The sequence below is a fragment of the Ranitomeya variabilis genome, chromosome 6 (assembly GCF_051348905.1).
Source record: "Ranitomeya variabilis isolate aRanVar5 chromosome 6, aRanVar5.hap1, whole genome shotgun sequence".
NCBI lineage: Eukaryota > Metazoa > Chordata > Amphibia > Anura > Dendrobatidae > Ranitomeya > Ranitomeya variabilis.
This window is the reverse complement of record NC_135237.1, coordinates 73983383-73999678: the sequence shown is the minus strand read 5'-3', so window position 1 is coordinate 73999678 and position 16296 is coordinate 73983383. Positions and strand designations below refer to the sequence as shown.

Genomic DNA, 16296 nt, shown 5'->3' with positions numbered 1-16296 from the left:
GGGTCTACACAGCTAATTACTTTTCTGAAGAGCATTTCCACTAAAGTGCTGAGTCAGTATTCACTAGAATACAGTCATCTTTTCCTCTTCCGCTCTATACAGTGAGAATAATATTTGGCAAAGCAATCTATGATTTATTTCTCCTATCATGATGTGTGACATTCCATTAAAGCGCCAGAAATCCAGGACAGTCTAAAAAGAATCATGGACATATGGTTGTCATGAGGAAGAAACGTCAAGAGCTGCTTTAAAGAAGCCCATATGTGGCTTCCTGCCACCATGCCTCTACTGATCCTGATAATTGCATGACTGATAATCTGATCACCACAAAATCAGCGGCAAAAAAAAAAATTAGTTAAATGCAAAGCAATTAAGATAATTTTTCTTGGTCATCAAAGCTATGAATAGACTGGTCCTTAAAAGTTTTAAAAGATTCCAAAGTGAATCTTTATGTTAAAGAAACCCTCCTGTGTATATTTTTTTAATTAAATGTGTCTGTAATGTAGTGTAAGTCTATTAATATACTATCCTACCACTGTGCTCCGATATCCAGTGCCATTTTGCTCATCTTCTGAGTAACACAGAACGCGGTGTGATCTGGAGACTCCGCAGAGCGGTGACGTCACTGAGAGGTGAAGAACGACGCCGGATCCCAAAGAGAATGGTGGTAGGTGAATATATTAATACACTCACACTACATTAATGCATGTATACACAGTTTATTATAAAAAAAATACATGGGAGAGCTAAGAACTTGTTAATTTACATATTAGGCAGCGTTCACACTTAGCTTAAACGTTGCAATTAATCAGCAATATTTTCTGCTTTATTTGATGCCAATTTTTAGCAGTTTTTTTTTGTACAGAAAAGCTTTGATTCTACCCTTAAAAATACAACAGCATTTTTTTATATATGTTTTTTTTTTTTTTTTCAAACTTCCTTCTAAAGAAAATATGCACAATTCAGCAGCATCTTTGAATACATAGTGGGTATAATTTTCTGAAATCACATGCACTTAACAGTTAAATGCAGTAGATTTGTGTAAAAATCCAATATTTACACCACATGGGAACATGGCCTTGTAGCCAGACTACATTCCTGTGTGGACAGTGGTTTAATGGGCCATTTCTAATAACTGATCTTCACTGTCCTATTAAAGGAATAGAAGAATCCAGGATATCTATAAACAGAAAGATAGTGAGGAAACACTTAGCTAACATAAATTAATTCAAGTCACCAGGTCCAGATGAATTACACCCCAGAGTACTAAAGGAGATAGCAGAAGAAATTTTTGAACCACTCTCCATAATCTTTGAAAATTCTTGGAGAACAGGAGAAGTCCCAGAAGACTGGAGAAGAGAAAATGTTGTTCCTATCTTCAAAAAGGGGAAGAAGGTGGACCCAGGGAACTATAGGCCGGTGAGTCTTACTTCCATACCAGGAAAGATATTTGAACAAATTATTAAACAACATGTAGGTAAGTACCTGGATAAGAATGAAGTGACTAACCAGAGTCAGCATGGGTTTGTTACTAATAAGTAATGTCAAACTAACTTAATTTCCTTCTATGACAGAATCACTGACTGGGTGGATCAGGGAAATGCTGTAGATATAGTACTGTATATCTTGACTTCAGCAAAACATTTGACAAAGTATCTCACACCATCCTTATTGAAAAAATGACTAAGTATGGAATGGACAAGGAAACTGTTAGGTGGATTCATAACTGGCTTAGTGATCGGACCCAAAGAGTGGTCGTAAATGGCTGCACATCCAGTTGGAAGAATGTCTCAAGTGGGATACCACAGGGTTCTGTCCTGGGCTCTGTATTGTTCAACATCTTTATCAATGATTTAGATGAAGGAATTGAGGGTACACTAATTATATTTGCTGATGACACAAAGCTAGGAGGGATAGCTAATACTAGAGAAGAGAGAGAGGATTCAAAAAGATATAAATAAACTGAAGCAGTGGGCAACAACTAACAGAATGGTTTTTAACAGAGAAAAATGCAAAGTACTACATCTGGGCAATAAAAATGAAAAAAGCATATACAGAATGGGAGGAATAAGGCTAAGCAACAGCACATGTGAAAAAGATTTGGGTATACTAACAGATCATAAACTGAACATGAGTCAACAGTGTGATGCAGCAGCAAAAAAGGCAAATGCAATTCTGGGATGTATTAACAGAAGCATACAGTCTAGATCACGCAAAGTCATTATTGCCCTCTACTCCTCTTTGGTCAGACCTCATCTGGAATACTGTGTCCAGTTTTGGGCACCACATTTAAAAAAAAGACATCAACAAACTGGAGCAAGTTCAGAGAAGAGCAACCAGAATGGTGACCGGTCTGCAAACCCTGTCCTATGAGGAATGTTTACAGGGTTTGGGAATGTTTAGCTTGCAAAAAAGAAGACTGAGAGGAGACTTAATAGCTGTCTACAAATATCTCAAGGGCTGTCACATTGTAGAAGGATCATCTTTATTCTTATTTGCACAAGGAAAGACTAGAAGCAATGGGATGAAACTGAATGGGAGGAGACACAGATTAGATATTAGAAAACACTTTTTGACAGTTAGGGTGATCAATGAGTGGAACAGGCGGCCACGAGAGGTGATGAGTTCTCCTTCCATGGAAATTTGCACACAGAGGCTGTACAGTGGACAGACATCTGTCTGGGGTGATTTAGTGAATACTGCTTTGAGCAGGGGGTTGGACCAGATGACCCAGGAGGTCCCTTCCAACTCTTCCATTCTATGATTCTACTATTGTGTTCTTACATGGAGGCTTTTGAGCTCCCTCAGATATATAGGACTGGATGTACAACAGCTACCTCAGTGCCCCATATAGCTGTGCCTCTGCACATTTTGTTTATTTCCCCAGAATCCTCATATGGAGCAGAGACCTCTTGGACTCCCTCATGCCCTGAGATTTAGGTTAGGGTCACACAACCATATTTTCTCTCATCCAAGAAAATTGGTCTGATTATGCAAATCACACACTGATCGGAGTTTGATCAGAGTGTGATCACAATGTGGTCTGATTTTCTCGGATGTGGATGGTAAGGCTGTGTTCACACGTTCAGTACGTGTGTAAGGAGGAACACCGGACTGCGGGTACATGTGCCAGACCAGGTCCGGAACTGCTGAGGCTGCATCCCATGTTGTCCAGGGGAAGGCAAAAAGGCCTGGACAGGTTCCCTGACCTGGAAGCTAGGGGGCACAGTTATAAGTAAAAGCGCGCGCAGCGTCAGGCAGTTTCCCGCCGGCTGTGACAGAGGCAAGGTGCGTGCGCAGCGAGCTCCGAGGGGTGCGCAGCCAGGCCGCATGACACACGGCCAATCTGATGCCATGACGCTGCCGGAGCCCACTAATAAGGAAAGAGCCCAGTAATAAGGAAAGAGCCGGGAGCCATGTTCAGCTAATCGCCGCACGCCAGCCTAAGAGCCAGGGCAGCGTTCAGGACTGTTCGCTGCTGCCCTCGTCTTCTGACCATGGTCTGCAGGACCTCGTTGGAGAAATATCACACCAGCTGTTGTCGGCGCTTCAGCCTTGGTGGGAACAGGCAGGTTGCAGCATACAGAGAGAAGTGCAGTGCGCCTCGTAGCTGACAAAGTGTGAGGTGCCGTCTGCTTCATGAATGTGAGTACAGCGCACGTGCCAAAAAAAAAGAGAGAACCAGGTACTGGACAGACGTTTGCAGCCCACCTTACCAGCATATACCTTCCCGCCCATGGGGGACCCTTATCGTGCTGTGGCCTTGCTTGCTCCGGCCACATATGTACATGCTCTAGGGGCTCAGCGGAAGGTACCGACCGCTGCCGCCAGAAGATGGACCACCGTTACCAGCTGAACCTTCTTGTACCAGCATCGATCCAGCCGTTGTTGGCGCTATTGCGCAGCATTCACAAGAGCCGTTATCTGATTCATTGTTCCTTAACTCTGCATATCCTTTACAATTGGACTGTTATTCTCCCCATTTAACCCTGCACCTCCCTGCGACGAGTTAACAGCCTGTTAAATTAAAATTGTTATATTTGTTAACCATTTCTCTGCCTTCTGTCTGTCACTGCATCCCGCAACCTGCTTACACGTGGTCACTATTTCACATCAGTATTTGTAAGCCAAAATCAGAAGTCGAACAATCAGATGAAAAGTATAATGGGAACATTTTTCAACCTCTCCTGATTTTGGCTTACAAATTCTGATGTGAAATACTGACCAAATACTGAATGTGTGAACGTGGCCTATAAAAAAAACTTTCTCCATCTTCTACAATCTTTTAGTCTATCAAAATTGGACTGCATGAGAATGTCATCTGACTGCGGTCCAATGTTTTCCACAAACCCATATAGACATGAATGGCCGAGTGTGATCCGATCGGATGCAACTCATGCATGCTGCGATTTAGTTCTTCGGACCGACTTGGTCCGAGTAAGGCTACTTTCACACTAGCGTCGTACTCGGCCCGTCGCAGTGCGTCGGGCCGACGTACCGACGCTAGCAGTGAATGCGCCGCACAACGGGGGCAGCGGATGCTGTTTTTCCACGCATCCGCTGCCCCATTGTGAGGTGCGGGGAGGTGCGGGGAGGTGGGGGCGGAGTTCTGGCCGCGCATGCGCTGTCGGAAATGGCGGTCCGTCGGCAGCAAAAAACGTTACATGTAACGTTTTTTGCAGCCGACGGTCCGCCACAACATGGCGCAACCGTCGCACGACGGTTGCGACGTGTGGCAAAGCGTCGCAATGCGACGCTAATGCAAATCAATGGTGAAAAAACGCATCCTGCAAGCACTTTTGCAGGATGCGTTTTTTCAACCAAACGACGCATAGCAACGTGCAGTGCACGACGCTAGTGTGAAAGAGGCCTAATCCAACATGTGCACGGCCCCAAAGAATAACATTGTTCTATTGTCAAAACAACAGGTAGCATTCCTCTAATTTCTATGGTCGTGTGCATGAGCACTTCAAATGGCGTATATTGTCTGTTTCCAAGCCTTTATGTCTTTTTCTGCCCTTGGATACCACCGATGACCTACCCTAATAACAGCCTGGGAAAATCCTTTATGCATAACCAGCAGAAACCTCAGACTTAACCCTTTCTACCCATAGTTCAGTTTTTGATTGTGCCAAAACTGAAACTGGATTAAAAAAAAAAAAAAGTCTTTCCTTTACACTTCTCTACTGTTTAGGATTCACCCTCAGGTTAAACCTGCACCTTAGCGACACTGTATGCAAGGCTTTCTGCTGTGGTGAAGTGCGGATGTTTTTTTTCTGTAATACCCCCGCTCACTAAGAAATGTGAGGGTTGCACTGCAGTCAGAATGAGAGAGATCTGGCTTTATTTACAGAGTTCTTAGCCAAACCACTGGGAAAAATGTACACTAAAGGATGCAAGGGGTCAAAGCGAGATCCATCTGGCTTAAATCTTCCTGACTCATCATTGAGGTTTCAAGCCAAGCCGCTTGTAAACCGATCATCTTTTTTCTGCATTGTTATAGATGTATTACTTTCATTTATTGTTCTCAGAAGTTGCTCAAGTAGCAAAGTGGTTAAATGCATTTCTCGATATGGGATCATCCATCATTTCAGTATGCCCTCTACTAAAGTTATGATTTTTTGGGAGCCGCCATTTTCATTTTTTGAGTAAACATATTAGTCCATAAATAACCTATACTGCAAGGTTACACTCCGTATCACAATGTATTAACCAGAACCCGAGGAAACAAGGAGCATGGAGTGTGTACAACAATAAGATTTCTATTATTAAACATCAATTAAAAGACAACTAGTAAAAAAGATGCCTCATGTCAGACTAAGGCACAACAACAAAACAGACAGCCCTTCTGAGGTTGCATAGAATATTTCCTTTAAGCTGTGTGGCCCTTTAAATATACAGTGGGTACGAAAAGTATTCAGACCCCTTTAAATCTTTCACTCTTTGTTTCATTGCAGCCATTTGGTAAAAAAAAGTTCATTTTTTCTTATTAGTGTACACTCTGCACCCCATCATGACTGAAAAAACTGAAATGTAGTAATTTTTGCAAATTTATTAAAAAATAAAAACTGAAATATCACATGGTCATAAGTATTCAGACCCTTTGCTCAGTATTGCGTAGAAGCCCCTTTTGAGCTAGTACAGCCATGAGTTTTCTTGGGAATGATGCAAATTTTTCACACCTGGATTTGGGGATCCTCTGCCATTCTTTCTTGCAGATCCTCTCCAGTTCCGTCAGGGTGGATGGTGAACATTGGTGGACAGCCATTTTCAGGTCTCTCCAGAAATGCTCAATTCGGTTTAGGTCAAGGCTCTGGCTGGGCCAGTCAAGAATGGTCACAGAGTTGTTCTGAAGCCACTCCTTTGTTATTTTAGCTGTGTGCTTAGGGTCATTGTCTTGTTGGACGGTGAACCTTCAGCCAAGTCTGAAGTCCAGAGCACTCTGGAAGAGGTTTTCATCCAGGATATCTCTGTACTTGGCAGCATTCATGTTTCCTTCAATGACAACCAGACATCCTGTCCCTGCAGCTGAAAAACTCCCCCATAGCATGATGCTGCCACCACCATGTTTCACTGTTGGGATTGTATTGGGCAGGTGATGAGCAGTGCCTGGTTTTCTCCACACATACCTCTTAGAATTATCACCCAAAAGGTCTATCTTCGTCTCATCAGACCAGAGAATCCTATTTCTCATAGTCTGGCTTTCATATGTCTTGCACTAAGGAGAGGCTTCCGTACAGCCACTCTGCCATAAAGGCCCGACTGTTTGTGGGCTGCAGTGATAGTTGACTTTGTGGAACTTTCTCCCATCTCCCTGCTATTGAGCTCAGTCACAGTGATCTTGGGGTTCTTATTTACCTCTCTCACTAAGGCTCTTCTTCCACGATTGCTCAGTTTGGCTGGACGGCCAGGTCTAGGAAGACTTCTGGTGGTCCCAAACTTTTTTCATTTAAGTATTATGGAGGCTACTGTGTTCTTAGGAACATTGAGTACTGCAGAAATTGTGTTGTATCCTCAGCCAGATCTGTGCCCTGCCACAATTCTGTCTCTGAGCTCCTTGGCCAGTTCCTTTGACCTCATGATTCACATTTGGTCTGACGTGCACTGTGAGCTATGAGGTCTTATACAGACAGGTGTGTGCCTATACAAATCAAGTCCTATCGGTTTAATTAAACACAGCTGGACTCCAATGAAGGAGTAGAACCATCTCAAGGAGGATCACAAGGAAATGGACAGCATGTGACTTAAATATGAGTGTCTGAACAAAGGGTCTGAATACTTATGACCATGTGATATTTCAGTTTTTCTTTTTTACTAAATTTGCAAAAATGTCTACATTTCTGTTTTTTTCAGTCAAGATGGGGTGCAGAGTGTACATTAATGTGGAAAAAAAATGAACTTTTTTTAATTTACCAAATGGCTGTAATGAAACAAAGAGTGAAAAATTTAAAGGGGTCTGAAAACTTTCCGTACCCACTGTAGCTTGCTATACAGTTCAATCACCAATGCAAATTATTCAACAGAGACCTATGTATTATGCTGTATGACAATACGTTCATATACAAGCAAAGATACTAAAGTGTAAACATTTCCACTGGCAAGTGTATTGTAGCATAACAGTAGTACCACATTACATTGATGCTTAGGGCAGTGAATTATACATGTGGAGCGCCCCCAGACGCAGGGCCGTGGGGTACTTGGTACCGGGCCTCTCTGTCTCGGTCCTGGGGTTGTCACGGTGGCTAGACCCGGTCCGTGACCCTGCTAAGGGGCATCCAATGAAAGGTGTGATGATGGTGCGTGGTGCGTGGTGCAAGGTGCGATGAATAACGAGGACACAGGGTTGCAGTCTCTTTACCTCTTTACTGAAGGCTTCAGGATCCTCAATCCAGAGTACTGCTAACAGGGCTGGCTGAAACCGGCCGGTCCGATGGCACCTCCAGAGTTCCCTTTGCAGGTGGAAATCAGTGCCTACCTTCTAGCGCCTGTGTGTTGTAGTACCTCCCTGCTGAGCACCACGGGATAGTCCTCACAACTTTTGTGTCTGTTTCTGATGTTCTTTCTCACAACTCTCGTTTCTGTTCTGATGTTCTTCTCCGTCCCCTAGATGATTTGGCTAGGACACACCCGTATGACGGGTAGGCCTGGAGTTATTGTGGGACCCTAGAGACGCCCCTCTCCCACAATTGCCTCCTATGTCTGCTTAGGTGATTTAGGTGAGACAGCCAGTGATGCTGCTACCATGAGGCGAGTTGAGCTCTTTGGCTCAGGCGGCAGAAGAGAGGGGGCGGCAGATTCTGTAGTAACTGGATTTGCGCTGCTAGGTTTTTGTTTTTTTTTTTTAATAAAACTCCGGGGTCAAGTGCCCGCCCCCCCTCCTCCCTCCCTCCTTCCCGCCCCCCTCCCTGAAGACGTAATACTCACCTTCCTCCAGCGGTGGCTGCAACTGCGTCTCAGTGCCGGCAGCGCATCCTGTCTTCAGCGGTCACATGGTACCGCTCATTAATGAGCGCTATCATGTGACAGCTGAAGACAGGAAGGAAGACGCTGCAGAGATGCCAGGAAGTTCTGTGCGCGCGGTGAGAGGTGAGTATGACAGGGAAAAAGGATGAGGAGCCATGCACGCAGGGTGGAAGGATAGGGGAGGCATGCACGCAGGGGAGAAGGATGGGGGAGCCATGAACGCAGGGGAGAAGGATGGGGGAGCCAAGCACGCAGGGGAGAAGGATGGGGGAGCCAAGCACGCAGGTGAGAAGGATGGGGGAGCCGTGAACGCAGGGGAGAAGGATGGTGGAACCGTGGACGCAGGGGAGAAGGATGGGGGAGCCGTGAACACAGGGGAGAAGGATGGGGGAGCCAAGCACGCAGGGAAGAAGGATGGGGGAGCCAAGCACGCAGGGGATAAGGATGGGGGAGCCAAGCACGCAGGGGAGAAGGATGGGGGAGCCAAGCACGCAGGGGAGAAGGATGGGGGAGCCAAGCACGCAGGGGAGAAGGATGGGGGAGCCAAGCACGCAGGGGAGAAGGATGGGGGAGCCAAGCATGCAGGGGAGAAGGATGGGGGAGCCATGAACGCAGGGGAGAAGGATGGGGGAGCCATGAACGCAGGGGAGAAGGATGGGGGAGCCATGAACGCAGGGGAGAAGGATGGGGGAGCCAAGCACGCAGGGGAGAAGGATGGGGGAGCCAAGCATGCAGGTGAGAAGGATGGGGGAGCCGTGAATGCAGGGGAGAAGGATGGTGGAACCGTGAACGCAGGGGAGAAGGATGGGGGAGCCGTGAACACAGGGGAGAAGGATGGGGGAGCCAAGCACGCAGGGGAGAAGGATGGGGGAGCCAAGCACGCAGGGGAGAAGGATGGGGGAGCCAAGCACGCAGGGGAGAAGGATGGGGAGCCAAGCACGCAGGGGAGAAGGATGGGGGAGCCAAGCACGCAGGGGAGAAGGATGGGGGAGCCATGAACGCAGGGGAGAAGGATGGGGGAGCCATGAACGCAGGGGAGAAGGATGGGGGAGCCATGAACGCAGGGGAGAAGGATGGAGGAGCCATGCACGCAGGGGAGAAGGGTGGAGGAGCCAAGCACGCAGGGGAGAAGGATGGGGGAGCAAAGCACGCAGGGGAGAAGGATGGGGGAGCCATGAACGCAGGGGAGAAGGATGGGGGAGCCATGAACGCAGGGGAGAAGGATTGGGGAGCCATGAATGCAGGGGAGAAGGATGGGGGAGCCATGAACGCAGGGGAGAAGGATGGGGGAGCCATGAACGCAGGGGAGAAGGATGGGGGAGCCATGAACGCAGGGGAGAAGGATGGGGGAGCCATGAACGCAGGGGAGAAGGATGGGGGAGCCATGAACGCAGGGGAGAAGGATGGGGGAGCCATGCACACAGGGTGGGAGGATGGAGTATAAATATGGAGTATAAATACTAGGCCCTATAGGGGGGACACAGTGTGAGAGGACAGTGTGAAGAGGGGGCCAGTATAGAAAGGAGAGGTCAGTGTGAAGAGCATGTACCATAAGAGGGACAGTGTGGGGGTCATATTTTGTGCAGACAATATAGTGAGGGCAATTTTTTATTCAGGAGCATTATAATGACACTTGTATCTTTAAGGGCGTCTTGTGGAGACTTTCTGCAAAAGAGCGGAGAAGATGGAAGTCTGCAGAGATGGCTGTGGCTGAGAAAACTCATCATGGGGTCTGGACAAGATGAAGAAAAGAACAACGGCTCCAGAGTCAACGCCATCTATAAGGTACCTGGATGTAAATGTTATTTGTGATGCTAACTCTCATGTTTTTATTTATGTTAGGAGCATTAAAGGGGATGTCCAGGTTTGTGATGAGTCTGCAGTCATTTTTTGTGACTGCAGACTTCTGACTTCTCACAGTGCGCACTGCACGCTGTCAGGATTCTCTCATGCTGGGGATTTACATTAATGCGGTCACATGCTGACTAGACATGTGTGGCCCCACTCTATGAAAATGAACTGAGCGAGGCCGGGCACATCTAGTTGGAATGTGGTCAGAAGTATACAAATCGCATGCTTGTGCTGACATGACCGTCCACCGGCAAGGGAGAATCCTAAAAGTGTGCAGTGCATTCGTTGTGAGAATTCAGACATTTTTCCGTTCGCCTCAGGCAGCAGAGAGGCTAGGTTCACCCCTGGAGACAGCCAACCTATAATTAACTGTCCTGCCGCTGTTTGAAGTAATGCTTGGAGCCCAATACTTCCTCGGCGTTCCGGCCACCGGCTACGCGCCTCAGTAGGATGTTGCCACGATCTTAAGGCACGACTCCTACTGGTTCTATCCTCGTTTGTGCTGTGATCTCGTTTCTCACTTCTCCACAATAAACCTCGCTTCGTGTCCTCTCTTAGGATGCCACCGCAACGGGTGCAGGCACGGCTCCGTAACGTTCTGTCCTTTTTGCTAGGCCACTGTCAGGATCCCACCCCTGACAGAGACCCCCCTGAATCTTCCCCGCAACACCCTCTGCCACAGGATGTTGCCTGGGCAAAACCCAGTCAGCTTCTGCCTCACTTCCTATCCAACCCCCAGTTTTACCAGATTGTGAGGAGTGGCCTAATACATAGAACCCTTTGCTCCCACTGGAGGCCAGAGTGTGAAGTGTAATGTGTGACTGTGATACCTGGTCAGGTGAACTCCTTAAGTGCCATCAGACGTACCATCACTCCCCTTAGTGGTGGAGCGTCAGTACTGCAATGACCAGGACTCTGGGGCGCTGCACTCCCCCTGGTTAAATCCAGTACTCCCGGACTGGGAAGAAGAACAACAATACATGTTAGCAAAAGACATACAAAATTTTGAAATGCAATGAACAAGTAATTTTAACAGTGCTTCCCTTTATGGGAGGTGAGGACACTTGAACGTTACAAACAGAAACATATTTAAAGTTTTTAAATAACACTTATTAAATGACTGACTATAAATAACCATCTTTACCCAGCCGGGTATTCTATCTACTAAGTGCAAATTCTGGAACAATAATTTAACTTTTCCTTTAAGGGCGTATAGGCTGAACCCACTAAAGGCTTACTATAAAACTCAAAAATATAAATTAACTTTGTCTTTTTCTTTTCTAAATGCAATATTTTCTCTTTACTCTCTGATTTTGGAACATGCAGGACCGCCTGGCTACTCGTCCGGGCCTACTGCCTCTTTTCTTTTTGCAAGCTTAATCTTTATTCACAGTATAAGATCAATCAACCATCTCTCTATGGTTTCCAGGAGGACTCACTAACCCCTACGGGTTCACTTTCCTTGAAACTCGGCTTTCAACCCTTTCCTGTCCTCAATCTCTAGTAACATCATTAAACATTTTCTATTTTAAATAACTACACACTATCTATTATCATTCAACAGTCTCAAAGTAACATTATACTTAAGTGCAACATAGGAACATTCCCTTTAAGAGGGACTCAAATCTCTTTGAGGTGGTGCAGACTCTCTATCTGCAAGTCCGTTTAAAGGCAAGAACTTCTGCGCTGTATTCAAGAACAGTCTCTTCAAAAAGCTCTCCTTTTTGTAAAACCAGTAGGGGGCACCTTTAAGAAGGTGCGAACTATTTACAACACAGTTTGTGAACCATTCACCGTCCATGATTCGGCAGTCTTTGTAAACAATGACCAACAAAAACAAAAACAAAAAGCAAAACAATAGGGATGCCGGGTAAACAAAGGGATCCCTTTAAGAATAACCCTGGTCGGGTTTAAAGCAGCAAAACATCAGGAAGACAAACAGTTAACTATTTACATCCTCATAGCTCCGAGGTCTATTCTTACAGTAGGTTACACCGCAGCAGCTGGTGGCGAACACCTCCTGACTGGTAGGGCTGCGGTTCTTTGTTCTCGGCTGATGCGGGGTCGGTGTCATTGGTTGGTCTCCCAGGTGCGGTCAGGTCACCTGGCGTCTGGATTCGAATGTCGGCTTTGGTTGCAAGTTCAGTAGCGGTGATAATGCACACCGTAGTGATAGTGGTAGAGTTGGTCAAATCAGGGTTAGTCGTAGTCGGGACAGCAGGTGGCGCTACTGCAGGCTCGCATCGCTGCACATCTCGAGCGCACCACCCCTGCGCACTCCGATGGCGAGTGTAGGTCACCTGGTCCCCTTTGCTTAGTAGCTGATTGTCACATCTATTGCGGAACGGGGTCTTCACATTGTAACTGGTAAAGAAGATTTCAGTCGGCAGTCCTGGGTCTTGTATAGAGCCCCAACCCCGTTTCGGGTGAAAGGCTAGTACAGTCCCCCGTTTTACCAAGTCCTTCTTACCGCGTACAGTCTTTGGGTTTTGTACTTTCGGTGGGTCACTTTGTTCAGTCTCTTTTCGGTTCTTCCAGTGCAGAATTAAGCACTGTTTATACTGTTCCCAGGTGAGCACAGCAATGCTGAAGCCCTCCTGCCTGGCCCCGTCTGGCCCAATCCTCGGGGTATCCCATTGGAAGATCACCCCCTCCGAGCTCACAGCTAGCGGTTCTCCCATAGTTGTCGGTAACGGAGGCACCAGCTTCTCCATAGTATCGGGGGTTATCACTACCAGCTCGGGGGAGAAGAATCGGTCAGTGTCAGGACGGGGAGCAGTCATGGGAGCAGGATCGGTCGGGAGAGCAGGGGCGCTTTCCATACCTGCGTCTGATGTGGTTCCACCGATGCCGATCTGTTCCACTGACGAGGACACTGGAGTCGGCTGCGGCTTGGACCGCGGCTCTTCCAAGGCGTCCTTCTGGCACAACTCCAACTTCCATTGCTTCGCATCGGCTGGCTCCATGCCCGGGATAGGTTGACTCAGCTCCCCCTCCTGCGGCTCCGAGAAGTTCAGGTCCTTCAGCTGTGGTGAGTTCGGACCCGCTTCTGGCCGGTGAGGATAATCCGGGATCACTCCGTCGTCGTTCAGTTACTCGCTGGTCACCTTCGCGGTCTCGGGGTCGGTAGCTGCACATGCACCTGGCTCCACCATTTCTCCGAGGCTCCTTCTTGCCTTGGTTCCCGCCGTTGCAATCTGGGGGGGCGGTTCTCCTCTGCTTTGTGGCAGGTCATCATCTTGCAGCAGTAGTCGTAGGGGGCGGTCGCCACTTTTGGCGCCGCTTGGATAGTGTCCTCCCATGGTACGCCCTTCTTCTTCCTCTGCGCTCCTCGTGGCGCTGCAATGGCGGCGGTCTTTGTGGGAATGTTTGGCGGCAATAGCAACACACAGTCTTTGCAACAAATCACGGTTCAAGCACAATTCAGACACAGTTCCAAGGCACACATGACCTGATTCTTCAGGCTTAAGTAGATCCTGTTCGTGACGCCAAGTTGGAGCACCCCCAGACGCAGGGCCGCGGGGTACTCGGTACTGGGCCTCTCTGTCTCGGTCCTGGGGTTGTCACGGTGGCTAGACCCGGTCCGTGACCCTGCTAAGGGGGCGTCCAATGAAAGGTGTGATGATGGTGCGTGGTGCAAGGTGCGATGAATAACGAGGACACAGGGTTGCAGTCTCTTTACCTCTTTACTGAAGGCTTCAGGATGCGCAATCCAGAGCACTGCTAACAGGGCTGGCTGAGACCGGCCGGTCCGAAGGCACATCCAGAGTTCCCTTTGCAGGTGGAAATCAGTGCCTACCTTCTAGCGCCTGTGTGTTGTAGTACCTCCCTGCTGAGCACCACGGGATAGTCCTCACAACTGTTGTGTCTGTTTCTGATGTTCTTTCTCACAACTCTCGTTTCTATTCTGATGTTCTTCTCCGTCCCCCAGATGATTTGGCTAGGACGCACCCGTATGACGGGTAGGCCTGGAGTTATTCTGGGACCCTAGAGACGCCCCTCTCCCACAATTGCCTCCTATGTCTGCTTAGGTGATTTAGGTGAGACAGCCAACCTATAATTAACTGTCCTGCCGCTATTTGAAGTAATGCTTGGAGCCCAATACTTCCTCGGCGTTCCGGCCACCGGCTACGCGCCTCAGTAGGATGTTGCCACGATCTTAAGGCACGACTCCTACTGGTTCTATACTCCTTTGTGCTGTGATCTCGTTTCTCACTTCTCCACAATAAACCTCGCTTCGTGTCCTCTCTTAGGATGCCACCGCAACGGGTGCAGGCGCGGCTCCGTAACGTTCTGTCCTTTTCGCTAGGCCACTGTCAGGATCCCACCCCTGACAGAGACCCCCCTGAATCTTCCCCACAACACCCTCTGCCACAGGATGTTGCCTGGGCAAAACCCAGTCAGCTTCTGCCTTACTTCCTATCCAACCCCCAGTTTTACCAGATTGTGAGGAGTGCACTAATACATAGAACCCTTTGCTCCCACTGGAGGCCAGAGTGTGAAGTGTAATGTGTGACTGTGATACCTGGTCAGGTGAACTCCTTAAGTGCCATCAGACGTACCATCACTCCCCTTAGTGGCGGAGCGTCAGTACTGCAACGACCAGGACTCTGGGGCGCTGCACATGCATATGTAGATTGCAGTTGCCATTATAAACACTTCCACTGGCAAAGTATTGCAGCATATAAATTAGTACCACATTAAAGTAATGCTAAATGCAGTGGACTGTACATAAGCTGTGAGTCTGAGGGTGCTGTGTCACCTACCCCAACGCGCGTTTTGCCGATTCTTCTTTCGGGGGCATAGACTACAATATGCTTGCCAGTGGAAATGTTTACAGCAGTATTTGCGATTTACACATGCACTTAGATGCAGGAGGCATCTTTTTTACTATTTGTCTTTTAATTGATGTTTAATAATAAAAATCTTGTTATTGTTATATACACTCCATGCTCCTTGTTTCCTCGGGTTCTGGTTCATACATTTTTATTTTTTCTATAATATAAAATATTTGTATAAAAAAATAATTAAAGGGCATTGGTAAGTAGGATCAACCCTCCTAGGCCGTCTAGACAGGCATGTAGGTCATAGGAAGCTGAATAAAATGATACTAAATAGCAAAGCCACTAAAGACTCAAGGTCTCCAAAAATGTTATTTACAACAGCAAAAAAATAGGCAGCAACACTTACCTGCCCAGATCTTGGAACAAATGCACTGCAAGGTGCAGCCAGCCCATGAAGCATGATGTTAGCAACACAGGTGCAAAATACCAAATCAACAGCCACTCTCCACCTACCCACTCCTGGAGGGGGTGACTGCCCAGTATACAATTGCACAATGAAGGCCTACATAGGGCGTTGTTCACACAATGGTACTGCATAGTGTCTGGTTCACAGCCTATTAGTCACGCCCCTACTTTTCTATTAGGCGGGCTGGCCAGCACACTCTCAATGCATCCCAGTGCGAACACCCCTCATGCGAGACCAGACACTATGCAGTACCATTGTGTGAACAACGCCCTATGTAGGCCATCATTGTGCAATTGTATACTTGGCAGTCACCCCCTCCAGGAGTGGGTAGGTGGAGAGTGGCTGTTGATCTGGTATTTTGCCCCTGTGTTGCTAACATCTTGCTTCATGGGCTGGCTGCACCCTGCAGTGCATTTGTTCCAAGATCTGGGCAGGTAAGTGTTGCTGCCTTTTTTGTGCTGTTGTAAATTAATTTTTTGGAGACCTTGAGTCTTTAGTGGCTTTGCTATTTAGTTTAGTGTAGGATTCGTAAGTGTGGGGACCCTTGGCGTTGGTTACGAGCTTTACATATTTTGGCCAAAATATCAACCAATACCTCATTATTTTTGTATACATTTTTTGCACTATATTTTTCGGGGTGCAGCCAAGCCCAAACATGTCTGGTCTCGCATGAGGGGTGTTCGCACAGGGATGCATTGAGAGTGTGCTGGCCAGCCCGCCTAATTGAAAAGT

At 47.4% G+C, this 16296-nt stretch overlaps 1 protein-coding gene across 1 annotated transcript in view; it reads right to left on the bottom strand.

Annotated features, from left to right (window-relative positions):
* WDR86 (WD repeat domain 86) overlaps positions 1-15540 on the bottom strand; it is a 110236-nt gene extending 94696 nt beyond the window's left edge. Inside the window, exon 1 of the mRNA XM_077268667.1 lies at positions 15505-15540. The gene's annotated coding sequence lies outside the window, so the exon portion shown is untranslated. The remainder of the gene's footprint in view (positions 1-15504) is intronic.
* Positions 15541-16296: the final 756 nt, after the last annotated feature.